At 35.5% G+C, this 16,307-nt stretch overlaps 1 protein-coding gene and 1 pseudogene across 5 annotated transcripts in view; one reads left to right on the top strand and one right to left on the bottom strand.

Annotated features, from left to right (window-relative positions):
* Positions 1-16,307, top strand: part of MAST2 (microtubule associated serine/threonine kinase 2) — a 178,234-nt gene that overhangs the window by 36,290 nt on the left and 125,637 nt on the right. The gene's annotated exons all lie outside the window — the stretch shown is intronic.
* LOC102544103 (arginine-fifty homeobox-like) lies at positions 2,628-3,765 on the bottom strand (annotated as a pseudogene).

Below are 16,307 nucleotides of genomic sequence, written 5' to 3'. Positions count from 1 at the left end.
CCTACGTATATTCTCTTTTGTTTTCTCAGGAACATTGTGAGGTAATCAACATTATCCTATTTTACAAGTGAGGAAATTGATGCCTGCAGAGATTTGTTCATTTGTCCATTCATTCCACAGATATTTAGAAAGTGCCCACTATGTATCACTGGTGTACTGGGTGCCTGCATACAACACTGAACAGAACAAATTCAAGTACTTTGCTCTAGGATAGTTAGTGAATGTTAGAGCAGGAATTCAAAACCGGGTCTGACTCAGGTCTATTTCAAAACTTGTAAGTAAGTGGAAAGTCTTTGGCAAGTTGGATAATTTGAATTGCTTTTTTTTTCCTGAATTTATTGATACTCACTTTTCTCCACTATTCAGATATTGAAGATTTTGATCAGGATTACATTTAGGGAAAGTTTTACTTGGTTTTGATTACATAAAATTTTTTCTTTGAGTTGAAAGGAATTTCTCCTCTTTAGAGTAGACAAATAAGGATGAAAATGCATTTAATTTTATTCCACATATTAGTTAGGGTTCTGGCTGGAAACAGAACAGACAAATTATAATATAATAAAGAGATATAGACAGGACTTAGTGAAATGGCAACATATACACAGTAACTTCTTCTTAACAATCACTTGGTGGTGTTACCAATCCTAGGCCTGAAAGTGTGAGGGGAGGAATTGACCCTTGGAATTTGGAGACAGAGGAGGCTGTGTATAGAAGGTGACCTGACAGTGGGCATGACTAGTGGTAGTGGGATGCAGCCTGCCTAACACAACCCTGCAGCGACTAACCCAGGAGAATGAATCTCCCTGACTCTTCCTTACCCTCTTTTCTTTCTCCTACCTCCTGCTGGTGCTACCTATTGGCTGATCCCATCTGGACAGAAGAGGGCAAGGATACCTGTTGACATAGTTATAATGATTCTGCATTTGGGGGTATAGTAGATGATCGGGGGGGGGGGCAGATGGATGATATCCTGTACACCTTGCAAGTATTTTAAACATTGAACTTATTTATACATAGTTTTGACTATGAATTACTTGATGTTAAATAATGCAGTTTTATTCAAAGCACTGTTAATTCTTTTTTTCATAAACCTATTTTTGAGATTGTCTTCATCCCAGAAGCCATCTCTTGTAGTTCAGAAATTCTATTCCACAGTTCTCTGGTTCATTAAAATACATGTAAATATAGCATTTACTGCATCTTAATTTTAAATTTGTATATGTAAAAATGTTTTTTAAAAGAATAAGATATAGTAGCAAATAGCAGTTATTCTGGAAACTTTTCATTTAATAAATTTCATTTTCAAATGGGAAATTAGAGGACTTGATAATGACTCCTAGAATCTTACATGGAATTGCATACATTGTTCCTTTTGCTTAGATTTGCAGTCAACTTCTGTACATCCTTTAAGATCCAACTCAATGATTCCCTCCATTGTGAAGACTTCTGTGACTCCCCTATCCTGAACAGAATTGTTTAACCTTATTTGTGCCACAATTAGACTTTATACAAACTTTATTACTATATATATATAGGTGGTAGACTCTAAGAGTGTGAATGAAGATTGAGTGTTTAAACCAGTTACCACTGTTAGAAGATGCTTAACTTTGTGCAAATTACTTAACTTTACTGTAATGCTTTTCCTTCTTTGTCCAATAGGAATAAAAATGTCTAAAATAGTTATTCTCTTTTTGTTCTAAGTGTTATATGAATTTGTATTTGTAAAGTTCTTAGAACAGTGCTTGGTACATAGTAAACGCTAGGAAATATTAGCTGCTAATATTATTATTGTGTGAATCTTTTCTCATCTACTGGTTTGAGCAGTTGCATCTGTTTACACCTGGATTCCAGAGCATGGCACAATGAACAGCATGTAGTGGAATCTCTGAAAGCATTTGCAAAATGAATTGGTTTTGAGGGTTCTGATATTCTTGTTCTTTTGACACTTAGTCTCTAAAATTCTGAATAACTTCTACTGTAAAGGTTATGAAGGGTGTTTTCAAACCCCTTCTCTCCATGAACATGTCTCTTTTCTTTTTTCTCATTGGGTTAACATTTGTAAATATTGCTGGGAATCTTGGTAGAGGATCCTATCCATCACTAGACTGTATGCTTCCTGATAGCAGGATTTGTATATTACAAAAATTTCCCTCTATCCACTGTTCCCTGCAACAACCATCTAACATAATATTTACTGTTTGTATGCAGTAATTGAATCAATGAAGGTTACGTGAAAATCAGTTTTTCTAAAAATTGTTTACTTATGGTGTTTGACCCAAGTCCTTTTTTTTTTTTTTTTTTTGGCTTCCGAGTGAGTTGTCATTCCCCATTTTTGTGATTTTCTTTTTCCTTTTTTTAATACTATCTGACATTTATTAGTATTTTGATCAGAGTTGTCATTCCCCATTTTTGCAATTTTCTTTTTTTAAAAAATACTGCCTGACATTTATTAGTACTTTAATCAGACAAATCCAAAGTCTGTCTTGCTACTGGAGGGGTTCTGGAATTCTAGGTTCTCTCAGGCTGTAGACTGGCTGCAAAGCTCCAGCTTGTCATACTGAACCAGGTTTGCCCAGGAGATAAATGTACAGCTGGACCAGCAAAGATTCTAAGAGAGGAACTCTATTCTAACTGGGCCTTGTTGGTGAGAGATACTGATATAGAGAGTGGAAAGAAGAGCTGGCTATCTCATCTTCATCAGGAAAGCTGTACATTTCCACTTGGGCTGTATCATAGGCATCAGAGTATAAAGCAGGAACGGAGGCCACTGGTCTCTCCAACTGAGGATCTTGGATTTGGACATCACTGGTAGGACTCTCAGTGAGGATAGAGTCCCCTGCCCAATTGAAAAGGCCTAAGGGCTGAGGTGAGAGGGAGCTACAGGAATCTGAAACCATAGGGGGAAAAATGAGGACTTGTTGATGCTGTTGGCACATTCTTGGCTGGAAGGATCTGGTTTGGTGGCTTCAGCGATTTTTGTTGCTGCTGCTGCTGTTTCCTCATTTTGAACCACTGATTCCTGAACCCAGTCTTTACTGGGTTGAGTCTGGTAGGTTGAGTTTTAAAGCAAGTTTTCTCTGGAGATTTTTATCTGGAAACATGTTGCAGCTAAACAGAGCCTCCAACTCTTTGTGCTGTGTTTCAGTGAATGAGGTGCATTCTTGGTGCTTCTTCCATTTCTTGGGACCAGCTGGTATGTGAATCATCCTGAGAGTTCATGCTGGAATCATCCATATAGATAAAAGGATCTGGCTGGGAGTTCTCTTGGGCCATTTTATTCATCGGGGTGCTGACATCTGGCAAAGAAAGCCTGTCATAAATTCCCTTGGGGTGCCTATTTTTAAGCTTGCTTGATGTGTTTCTCTGGAAATGCAATTCCTTTAGTGTCACAATTTTCTTATCTATAGACTTTCTAGAGTATGTGCAGACTGGTAGCCTTAAAAGAGGAATGTTAAGAAAGAGTAGTGTGCAGAAAAGAGTCAACAAGTCCTGAGACTGCTATCCTTAAAAAGGCCTGCATGCAAGATTAGCCCTTGGTGAGCTTCTGGGAACTTGGATAGTAAACTGTTTCTTACACTGATAAAACTTCCCCTAAATAATAAGAGTGACTGACTGTGCTTGGACTGTACAATGTGAATACCTACTTTACCAGAAGCCTGGACTTTTGGTATGTAGTTGGCAGAGTGTACCTATGTAACCAGCTTCAATAAAAACTTTGAGCACTGAATCTGATGAACTGCACTGATTAGGCAGCATTCCAAGCATGTCGTCAAAATTTGTTGCTGGAGGAATTAAATGTGTCCTTTGTGACTCCACTGGGAGAGAACTCTTCAGAGCTTGCCCTGGTTTCCTCTGGGCTTTGCCCTATGCACCTTTTCCCTTTGCTGATTTTTTTTGTATCCTTTTGCTGTAATAAGTTTTAGTCATGAGTACAAGTATATGCAGAGTCTTATGAGTCCTAGAGAATTGTTGAACCTCAGGGTGGTCTTGGGGGGTCCCTGATAAAGGGAGGTTTTGAAGGGCTTATAGAAATGGTGAAAGGTAACTCCCCAGATTTACATTAGTGGTCAGAGTTGAAGATTGTTTTACGTGTAATTAACTTTAGGTCATTTTACAGTACTTGAGACTGTGCCATCTTTTCCTCTACCATTTTTTTGCCCAGGAACTGGCATTACTTGCCTTTTACCCAGAGGTTAACATTGCTTCTGCCACATCCTGTTTTTCATGGCACATAAAGCCAATGGAAAGAGCTGGGCTCTACTTTCTTGGCCTGTTACCTCCTTGTAGTGTATCTTATTTTAATAATTTTTATTCAGTTAATGTTATTTATGTGGCCGTTTTATTAAGTATTATGCTGGGAGCTACGGGTGATAAAAAAAAAAAGAGTAAGACACATAGCTCTTAAGCTACCCCTCTCTGTTTTGTTTTTCTGTCCTTCTCCCAAGATTAATATAACTCTCTTCTGTCTTTTCTTTGCCTCAGGATTTCTTGATTCATATTTTCTGTTTGTGAATACATTTAGCAGTTTGCTCAGGCAGTTAAGAAAAAAACTGCCTAGAATGTCCATCTTATATCCCCATACTTGCAAAATTGTTTTGTACCACATAAAATGACAGGAACCCATGGTTGGGTGTGCGCACAAGTGTGTGTGTGTGAGATTTATTACTGTGTTAAATGAGGGAGAATTGTAGACTTAAAATTTTCCATCACTGTTTAACATATGGAATGTATATATAATAAGCATCTTAGTAATAACACAAGCACTGATAGGGTAAACTGAACCTGTGGTAGTCTAGTTGGTTCCATATGAAGCTAATTTGCAAATTTCAGCCTAAGGTGTTTATTACATAGAGACATGTATTCCTCTGTTGCAGAACCTGGGAAATAATCTTGCTCTATAGATTGTTGTAAAGTTGGAGGTAGATTGACCAAAGTTGGTAACCATTCTCGAGGCAGAGAGCTATAAAAAGGAGGTAATGTAAGTATAATTATAATTTTAAGGATAATATTTAGATTTGCCTTTATATTAGGGTTATGGTATCTCTGGGCTTTAAGTTTCCTTCCTAAATCTCATCTATACCATAGATTGAGAAATACTATATCCACATATTGTCTGGATTTTTATTCATTCATCAAAAATGTTTCTAGTGACCATGGGGTGTCAGGATTTAGGGTGAATGGTGGAGAAAATAAGATATATAAGACATTGTCCTTGTTCTCAGAGAACTAAATAATAATTACAGTATAATTGTTATAATAGAAAACTGCATGAGGCATAGTTTGGACACAAGAAGCAGTGATCCCTTCTGAATATGGATGGAAATTAAAAGCTTAGTAATGATAATGCTTGAGCTGGATTTTAAAGGAAGATTAGAAATAATCAAAGGATGTTAGGAGTTGTCTATGAGGCAACAAATAACTTCTAGGGACTGAAGGAAAATTTCATGGAAGATATAGTGTTCGAGCCAGACCTGGAAGGATACGTAAGATTTAGACATGAGTAGGTTTGGGCAGGGAGGAGGACTTTCTGGAGTAGGGAACATGAAATAAAGGTATGATTGTCTAAAATCCTAGAAATAGCAAGTAGTTCGTTTTGGCTGGAGCATAGAGTTGACGTACTCATACTGTGTGGCAGTCACTATGCCTAGTGCTGGCTCCATCTTTAAATAAAACAGACATGATCCCCATCTTCATGGAGCCTAAGGGAGAGAGTGAAGTGGTAGATGAAGTTATGAACAGTGGGTTGGGTAGATTGGATTAAAGAGCAAGGGAGGCTAGATGTTAAGGGAGGCATTCGGACCTCATTTTTAGGTAGTGGGGAGCCACTGAGGAGTATCAAAATGGTTGAAAAGTTTGATTAGGGCATTGTGGAGAAATGGGGTAGAGGGAGTCTTTTTGGTAGAGGTGATGACTAGAGTCAAAAGATTGTTTTCAGATAAAAATGTGGGAGGTGGTTGAGGGGAGAGGGATGGAGAGGGACAGGGAGGGAGATCAGTGTATGTTAAGTGCTCAGAGAGCGTTTTTGACTGAATGCGGGTCTTCGCATTTGCCCATGTTCTCTACTCCCTGTGTACGTCTCTTGCTTTCCTCATCAGTTGTTTCTTTCACCTTTTCCCACTTTATGTATCCTTATCCTGATTCCTTTTCTTACTTGGCTTGTTTATGAAATATAGTTCAGATTTTTTTTCCTGAAACTAGAGATATAATAGTTATCACCTGCTTAGAAGCTGCCAATGATTATTCTTATAATTACAAAGACTTGATAGATCTCACAGAATGATTTCATTAATCAATCAAACAAACAAACAAACAAACAAAACAAACCCAAGAATAAAGGAGCCAGGACAGATCTAGGGAGCGAAAAAAAGAGCTCTGTTTGGCCATGTCTAATTTGAGGGACCTAAATGCTATTCATACAGTTGGTCAGTAAGCAGTTTTGTTTAGAGCTCAGGAAATGTGTGCTGGAGATCACGCTTCAAGAGGCAAGAAAATCATCAGTATGAAAATGGTAGTTGAAGCTATGAATGTGGATGAGTTCACCTGGAGAGAACGTGGAAAGATTAAAAACGGATAAACCTTTAGGGGAACCACTCTTCTGTTAGATGATGATCTCTTCTAGGATAGGGATCATATCTTTCTGAATTTAATAAACCTTTTTGGACTCACCTGTGCCAGTTGTGCTGGGTGCACAGAGAAGAATGAGATACAGTCTTTGTGCTTAGCACGATCTCAGGCTTTCAGGACAAAGAGAGACATGTAGTGAACAGTGCAGAGCAAAAGATGTTTTAAGGGAGGGAGAGAAACTGCTGTTGAGTCTTGAATTTTCAGTAACTGTTCCATTATGTGTCATTCAGTGTGATTAGGAGGTTAAGTTTCTTGTTCTTGTTAAGCAGTATAATCGATTTGTGAATGTTTTATATTTCTGTGTTTAAAGAAGAAAACTAGTCCTTTCAACAAATTAGTTTTCTTCTATGTATGTTGTCCTTGATTATAATTTTTCTGTAGACTAGTAGTATTAAATGGGGTAAAAAGATGCTTGCCTCTATGCTTTCAGTGAAAATGCCTGGAGAATTAATTATGAATAGGAAGATTTATATTGAAACAAATCATGTAATTTCTCCTAATGAGTGGTAAGAATTGACTCCTCTTCCTCCTGTTCATTTGGTAACCTTTAGCAAATGTTTAGTATTTCTGTCTAGGTTGTATGGAAGGTACAGGGGTGAAAAAAACAGACATAATTCTTGTCCTTGTGGAATCTAGACGCTCAGGAGAGTGACAGATACTAATATATTTTTAAAGGAATATGTATATAATTATAAATCAGCATTGATACAATTGTATAGCTATAAATGGCAATGAAAGATTAAAGTTAGATCAGTACTATCAAAGAAGAATCATAGCATTTAAAATATATTTTGCTACAAATGAATGCATCTGGGTGTTTTGTTTACCTGGTATGACTGTATGAAATTGTAGTCCATGTTTTCTGTACAGTGACATTTGAGCTGCATATCAAAATGCTGGGATTAAGAGCATCTCTGTCTAATAGAAAAAAATTTTATGAGACATTTTATTGTGTCTTACAGTTGTTTAGTTTAGTTTCCTGATTATGAATGCTAATATAAATTGCTATGTTATGCCCGTTAAAGGAATTGAGGGGGTAGCTAATCCAGCCTTATTGCTCTGAACGATACTAGTTCTCATTACAAGCTTATGATGGCAGTTTTTTTAGCTGCATTGTGTTAAAGGGCCTCAGCTGTTTTCCTTCAGCAGCACAATTACTGATGTCAGTGAAAAGCATGTCCCATTGGCGTTTTAGAATATTAGTTTCATGGAAAAGAATAATACTTACTTTGGTCATAGGATGCAAAATCCTCTTTGTGCTTGAAATATATTTTTAAATACTCTTTTAGATTCATACATGGTGTTATTCTACTTGGTACTTGCCTACTTACATAAACAGTCAGACATTAACTGAAGTATAGTTATATCCTTCTCTTAGGAGTAATTTATTGGAGACATTAGTATTTCTGCATGAAGCAGCATTTGTTACAGCAGAGCCAGTTTTGAAAGGCTCACTTACACAAGATTAAAAATAATGACATTTGTTAAATACATCCTATGTGCTAGGGACTATGCTGAGTATTTGAAATGCATTAGTTTATTTGATCCTTATACCAACCCTTTGAAATAGTCATAATTAGTCAGTGTCTAAGTTGAGGAAATGGAGATTTAAAAGAAGGCAACCTACCCAAGTTCACACAAATGGTTCATGATAAAAGTATGGTTTGAATCCAGATCTCTCTTTTTGCAGAGTAAATGCTCTGAATCTCTCTGATGATGTTTCTCCTTAATTTGTAATCACTGTATCTGGGAAATTTCTCTCTTATTTTCACTTGAACCACTTTTGTTGAGAAATTATAGAGAAATCTCTCCTTCCATATTTTCTTAACAACTCCCTTTTCTCATCTAAAACCAGACAGGAAAAATGGAATGTTACAGCAGGTTAAATTTAACTGGGAATTCTGTATTTTTATTTGCTAAACCCAGCAACACTAAACAGAGAGGGGCCTCAGAACGGTGGACTTCTTTTAAACAGATGAAGTATTGGTTCCCAAATTTTATTGCAAAAAACATTGAAATCATCTAGAAATCTTTAATATACTGATTCCTGGCTTCCAATCCCAGACATTCGAATTTAATTGATAGTGGGGGTGACCTGGAGATCAGGATTTTTTAAAGCTCACATTGACTGTGATGTGCAGCAGAGTTTAGGAACCACTGAGATGTGGGAAACTCAAGGTTTTAAGGGAATACTAAAAACCACTATTCAACAGTTTTTCACCATTTCCTCTCAGCATGCTATAGGAACTAAACATGCTGTAATAAATATCCATATTCATGTATCCTTAAATATTGATGCTTCTCTTTCTCTAAAATAGATCCTCTGAAATGGGGTTGCTGGATCAAAAGTTATATGCATATTTTTTAATAGGTGTTATTGTTTTTAATAGTTTACCTTCCACCAGCAATATCTGAATAGAAGACAGTAATGCATTTTTCTACAAAACAGAAAAAGACACAGACAAAATTCTAGTTAGGCATGTTTTTCTGTTCCTACCATGGGCTTGAGTCTTTGAAAGCAGAAAGGAAGATATTTCACTTAGTAATGAAAAAGGTAATACAATTTGAAGAAAACTATACGATTTGTATCACAAGAGCTCTCAATGCTAGAATGGCCATTTCTTCATGTTTTCACTCTGATGCTTAGGAAGCTTACAAAGTATTTCCTATCCTTCCTCAGTCAGATGCACCTAACACTGACTTAGTCAGCTTTCCAGACAGGTTTTACGTATGGAAGAGTTAGAAAGTAATACTCTTCTCAGGAAGAAAGAAGTGGTCGGGTTCCACCATTTGAAGGTTGCTACTAGTGAATATGGGATGCAGGAAAACCATTTGTAACTCTTTAGAGGCAAATTAGTGAGGAGGGTGGAATTTTAACATGTCAGAATGATAGACTTGTTCCTTCTCTAGTGTCTACATCTTGTAAATGGTGCCCCAGTCTTGGTAAAAATGCCATCTTTGATAGTTCTCTTTTTCCACCTCATGTTCAGTCCAAGAGCTAATCTAGTTGACTTTTTGTATAGAATGCATTCTTAATCTGTGTACTTCCCTTCTGCCCCGACCCTGCCAAGCTCTATTGCTAGAACCCTAGTCCAGGCCCCCATTTCTCTAGTCTGAACTGTTTCAGTAGCTTCTTATTTTATTTCTTTGCACTCTCTTGACCTCCTTACAGATCATTTTCCACAAAGTAGTCAGTACTTAAAATTTTTTTGAACAATTTTTTAGAAAGTAGTATTTAAAAAAAAAGAAGTGTGTCAGGTTATGTCATTCTCTTGCTTAAAATTACCCAGTGGTTTCCTATTACATGAACAATAAACTTTAAACTTCTCATGGGTCTACCAAGTTACTATATGATCTGGTCCCTGCCTACTTCTCTGAAGTTATCTTATACAGTAAGCCCTTCTTACTATTCCATTAGTGTTAGTCTTCTTTCTAGATAATGAACGTTCCCACCACAAAACCTTTGCATTTTATTTTCGCTATAACTGATAAAATTTTTGCCTGATCTTTTCGTGACTGAATCTCTCTTCGAAGTTTTATAATTATAATTATAAATATAATTATTCTTCCTGCATCACACATTGTTTTCTTCATAGCATTTAAGAGCATTTATTCATTTATTTACCTGTTTATGTTTAAAAGTAGAACTCTTATTTATCCTATTTGCATCTTTACCTTTGGCAACTTGTATAGGGTTTGGCTCTGTATTTGGTGAGGTTTTGAATTTTATGTATTAAAGGCATTTTATTAAAATGATCTGTGCAGACTGTCATGGAATACTTGAGGATTTCTGTTTTTGCCTTGTTCTCTTATGTCCTGACTGCTCTAATTGGTGAAAGGGCAGATCAGAAGTGTTGGAAGATTTTGTTCTTTATAATATCTGGTGCAAACTGTCTTTGAGTCTTCCTTATTTGGACCATTCTGCAACATTAGGACACTTCTTTTAGTTTTGGGATTTTTAAGACTTAGAACCATTTTGTAATATTCATTTGTGAAATGTAAGAATTCATCTGTAAGAGGAATATTTTAATGAATAGTTTGATTAATTAAATCAATTAATAAGATTTTAACCTAACCTATGGGAACTGTTTCGACTGCTAACATAATACTTATTAGATTAAATAATGTTTGAAGTTAATTTGTGCTCCTTATAAAAATAACTCATGTAGTAGGGTGTATTAAATTCAGGAATGTAGGGATGGGTGTCAGAATACTAGAGTTAAAGAGTTAATAGAGAACTTCTAGCAATATGATGGACTAACCTAAAGCTGAAGAGCCCTCCTCTTGGTCCAAATGCATAGAAATGCTAGATAAAATATACTCTAAAAAAATACAGCAGAACCCCATAGCTGAGCACAGCAAAAGAAAAGAGAATCCCCACTTGTTAAAATCAAAAAGGAAATTGAAAGTTAGAGTAGTAATTCTTTAGTAGCTCCTGGTGTGTTTGGACTTAGATACAAGTCTTAGAATTTTGTAAAAATGTTTTTTGTTTCAGTCATTTTTACAGAAAATACATGTTTTAAAAAATGCTTTTTAAATTGAAGTATAGTTGATTTACAATGTTGTCTTAGTTTGAGGTTTACAGCAGAGTGATTCAGTTATACATACATATATATATTCTTTTTCAGATTCTTTTCCATTATAGGTTATTACAAGACATTGTATATAGTTCCCTGTGCTATACAGTAGGTTCTTATTGTTTATTTTATATATAAAATGTGTATATATGTTAATTCCAGACTCCTAACTTATCCCCCACTCCTTTTCCCTTTGGTAACCATAGTTTGTTTTCTATGTCTGTGAGTCTTATTTCCAGTTTGTAAATTACTTCACTTGTATCTTTTTTTTTAGATTCCAAATATAAGTATCATCATATATTTGTCTTTCACTGTCTGATTTACTTCACTTAATATCATAATCTCTAGGTCCATCCATGTTGCTGCCAGTGGCATTATTTAATTCTTTTTTATGGCTGAGTAATATTACATTGTGTATGTATATATGTATATACACACATTATATCTTCTTTATCCATTCATCTGACCATGGACATTTAGGTTGCTTCCATGTCTTGGCTGTTTTAAATAGTGCTGCTGTGAACATTGGGATGTATGTATCTTTTGGAATTAGAGTTTTCTCTGGATATGTGCCTAGGAGTGGGATTGCTGGATCATATAATAACTCTATTTTTAGTTTTTTAAGGAATCATCATACTGTTCTCCATAGTGGCTGCGCCAAACTACATTCCCACCAACAGCGTGGGGAAGGGGGTTTCCTTTTTCTCCACATCCTTGTCAGCATTTATTATTTATAGACTTCTTAGTGATGGCCATCCTGACCAGTGTGTGGTGACACATCGTTGCAGTTTTAATTTGCATTTCTCTAATAATTAGCAACGTTTAGCATCTTTTCATGTGCCCGTTAGCCATCTGTATGTCTTCTTTAGGGAAATGTCTATTTAGGTCTTCTGCCTATTTTTTTATTGGGTTGTTTGTGTTTTTGTTATTAAGCTGTATGTGCCATTTGTATATTTTGGAAATTAATCCCTTGTTGGTTTTACCATTTGCAAATAGTTTCTCCCATTCCCTAGGTTGTTTTTTCATTTTGTTTGTGGTTTCCTTTGCTGTGCAAAAGCTTGTAAGTTTAATTAGGTCCCATTTGCTTATTTTTGCTTTTATTTCCATTACTCTAAGAGACAAATTGAAAAAAAAATGTTGCTGCAGTTTATGTCAAATAGTGTTCTGCCTATGTTTTCCTCTATGAGTTTTATAGTATTTAGGTCTCTAATCCATTTTGAGTTTATTTTTGTATGTGGTGTTAGAGAATGTGCTAATTTCATTATTTTACATGTATCTGTCTAGTTTTCCCAACTAACTGAAGAGACTTCTTTTCTATTTTGTATATTCTTGCCTCCTTTGTCATAGATTAATTGACCATAAGTGGGTTTATTTCTGAGCTTTCTATCCTATTCCATTGATCTACATGTCTGTTTTCTGCCAGTACCAAACTGTTTTGATTACTGTAGTTTTGTAATATAGTCTGAGGTCAGGGATTCTGATTCCTCCAGCTCCATTTTTCTTTTCTTAAGATTATTTTGGCTATTCAGGATCTTTTGTGTTTCCATACAAATTAAATTTTTTTTTCTAGTTCTGTGAAAGATGCCATTGATAATTTTATAGGGGTTGCATTGAATCTGTAGATTGCCTTGGGTAGTATGGCCACTCTAACAATGTTGATTCTTCCAGCCCAGGAACATGGTATTCCTTTCCATCTGTTTGTGTCATGTTCAGTTTCTTTCATCAGCATCTTACAGTTTCTGGAATACAGGTCTTTTGTCTCCTTAGGCAGGTTTATTTCTGGATATTTTATTATTTTTGATGTGATGGCAAATGGGGTTGTTTCTTTAATTCTTTTTTGATGTTTTGTTGTTAGTGTATAGAAATGCAACTTATTTCTGTGTAATAATTTTGTATCCTGTAATCCTTTACCAGATTCATTGATGAGCTCTAATAGTTTTCTGGTAGCATTGTTAGGATTTTCTATGTATAGTATCATGTCATCTTCAAACAGTGACAGTTTCGTTTCTTTTCCAATTTGGAATCCTTTTATTTCTTTTTTTTCTCTGATTGCTGTGGCTAGTACTTCCAAAGCTATGTTGAATAAAAGTGGTGAGAGTGGGCATCCTTGTCTTGTTCCTGATCTTAGAGGAAATACTTTCAGCTTTTCACCATTGAGTATGATGTTAGCTGTAGGTTTGTCATATATGGCCTTTATTACATTGAGGTATGTTCCCTCTATGCCCACTTTCTGAGTGCTTTTATCATAAATGGATGTTGAATTTTATCAAAAGCTTTTTCTGCATATTGAGATGATCATTTGGTCTTTATTCTTCAGTTTGTTAATGTGTTATATTACATTGATTGATTTGTGGATATTGAAAAATCCTTGTATCTGTGGGATAAATCCCACTTGACCATGTTGTATGATCCTTTTAATGTATTATTGGAGTTAGTTTACTAGTATTTTGTTAAGGATTTTTACATATATTCATAAGTGATTTTGGCCTGTAATTTTCTTTTGTCATGATATCTTTGTCTAGTTTTGGTATCAAGGTGATGGAGACCTCATAGAATGAGTTTGGAAATGTTATTTCCTCTGCAATCTTTTGGAATAGTTTCAGAAGGATAGGCATTAACCGTTCCCTAAATGTGTGATAGAATTTCCCTTTGAAGCCATCTGGTCCCAAACTTTCGTTTGTTGGGAGTTTTTAAATTACTAATTCAATTTCAGTACTGGTAATTTGTCTGTTCATATTTTCTGTATTTTCCTGGTTCAGTCTTGGGAGATTGTGCCTTTCTAAGAATTTGTCTATTTCTTCTGGGTTGTCCATTTTATTGGTCTAATAGTTGCTCATAGTAACCTCTTATGATCCTTTGTATTTCTGTGGTATCGGTTGTAACTTTTCCTTTTTCATTTCTGATTTTATTGATTTGGGCCCTCTTTTTTTCTTGAGGAATCTGACTAAAGGTTTATCAGTTTTATCTTTTCAAAGAATCAACTTTTAGTTTAATTGATCTTTTCTATTGTTTTTTTAAGTCTCTTTCATTTATTTTTCCTCTAATCATTATGATTTCTTTTTTCCTACTACCTTTGGGTTTTGTTTGTTCTTATTCCTCTGGTTGCCTTAGGTGTGAGATTAGGTTGTTTATTTGAGACTGTTTTTTTTTCCTGAGGTAAGCTTGTATTGCTATAAACTTCCCTCTTCCAACTGCTTTTGCTGTCCCAGAGGTTTTGGATCATTGTGCTTTCATTTTCATTTGTCTCTAGGTATTCTTTGATTTCTTCAGTGATCCATTGGTTGTTTAATTGCATATTGTTTAGCCTCCATGTGTTTGTGTTTTTTGCAGTTTTTTTCTTATAGTTGATTTCCAATCTCACAGTGTTCGTGGTCAGAAAAGATGCTTGAAGCTCATTCACCTTAATATCAAAAAAAAAAAAACCCAAAAAACAAAAACAAGCAACCCAGTTGAAAAATGGGCAGAAAACCTAATGGACATCTCTCAGAGAAGACATCCACATGGCCAACAAGCACATGAAAAGATGCTCAGCATGACTAATTGTTAGAGAAATGCAAGTCAGAACTACAATGAGGTATCTCCTCACATGAGTTAGAATGGCCATCATTGAAAAGTCCACAAACTATAAATGCTGGGGAGGGTGTGGAGAAAAGGGAACCCTCCTACACTGTTGTTGGTGGGAATGTAAATTGGTGCAGCCACTGTGGAGAACAGTTTGGAGATTCCTTAAAAAACTAAAAATAGACTCACTGTATGATCCAGCAACCCCACTTCTGGGTATATAATTCAGAGACACATGCACCCTAATGTTCACAGCAGTACTACTTACAATAGCCAAGACATGAAAACAACCCAAATATCCATTGACAGATGACTGGATAAAGAAGCTGTGTGTACACACACACACACACACACACACACACACACACACACACACACACACTGAAATACTACTCAGCCATAAAAAAGAATAAAACAATACCATTTGCAGCTACATGGATGGACCTGGAGATTGTCATTCTAAGTGAAGTAAGTCAGAAATAGAAAAATACCATATGATATTACTTATATATGGAAGCTAAAAAAAAGACACAAATGAACTTATCTACAAAACAGAAACAGACTCACAGACATAGAGAACAAACTTAGGTTACCAGGGGTTGAAGGGGGTGGGAAGGCATAAATTGGTAATTCAAAAATTGCACCTGTTGGGGAGTGATGGAAATGTTAGCTATCTTGATTGTGGTGATAGTTTCATTGGTATACGCATGTATCAAAATTCATCAAATTGTACATCTGAAATATGTGTAGTTTACTGTACAGAAATCAAACCACAATAAAGGTGTTAAAAAATGATCAATGATTTGCAACCTTGAAAAATAAAAACAAAATAAAACAAATATAATTCGAAAAGGTACAAGCACCCCAGTGTTCACAGCAACACTATTTACAATAGCCAAGACATGAAAACAACCTAAATGTCTATTGACAGATGATTGGCTAAAGAAGATGTGATACACACACACACACACACACACACACACACACACACACACACGATGGAATACTACTCTGCCATAAAAAGAACAATGCCATTTACAGTAACATGGATGGGCCTAGAGATTATTATACTAAGTGAAGTAAGCCAGAAGGAGAAAGAAAAATGCTGTATGATATCACTTATATGTGGAATAAAAAAAAGACAGAAATGAATTTACTTATAAAACAGAAATAGACTCACAAACATAGAGAACAAACTTATGGTACTTGGGGGATGGGGATGGGAAGGGATAAATTTGGAGTTCAGGATTTGCAGATACTAACAACTATATATAAAATAGATAAGTTTATACTATATAGCATAGGGAACTATATTTAATATCTTGTAGTAATCTATAATGAAAAAGAATATGTGTTTGTATATGTATAATTGAAACATTATGCAGTACACCAGAAATTGACACAACATTGTAAACTGACTATACTTTTTATTTCAGTCTTTTTAACATTTTTTATTGATTTATAATCATTTTACAATGTTGTGTCAAATTCCAGTGTTCAGCACAATTTTTCAGTCATTCATGGACATATACACACTCATTGTCA

This window comes from Vicugna pacos, chromosome 13 (genome assembly GCF_048564905.1).
Source record: "Vicugna pacos chromosome 13, VicPac4, whole genome shotgun sequence".
NCBI classification, from domain to species: Eukaryota; Metazoa; Chordata; class Mammalia; order Artiodactyla; family Camelidae; genus Vicugna; species Vicugna pacos.
Note: the sequence above shows the minus strand (reverse complement) of the source record. Positions and strands in the feature narration are given on the sequence as shown.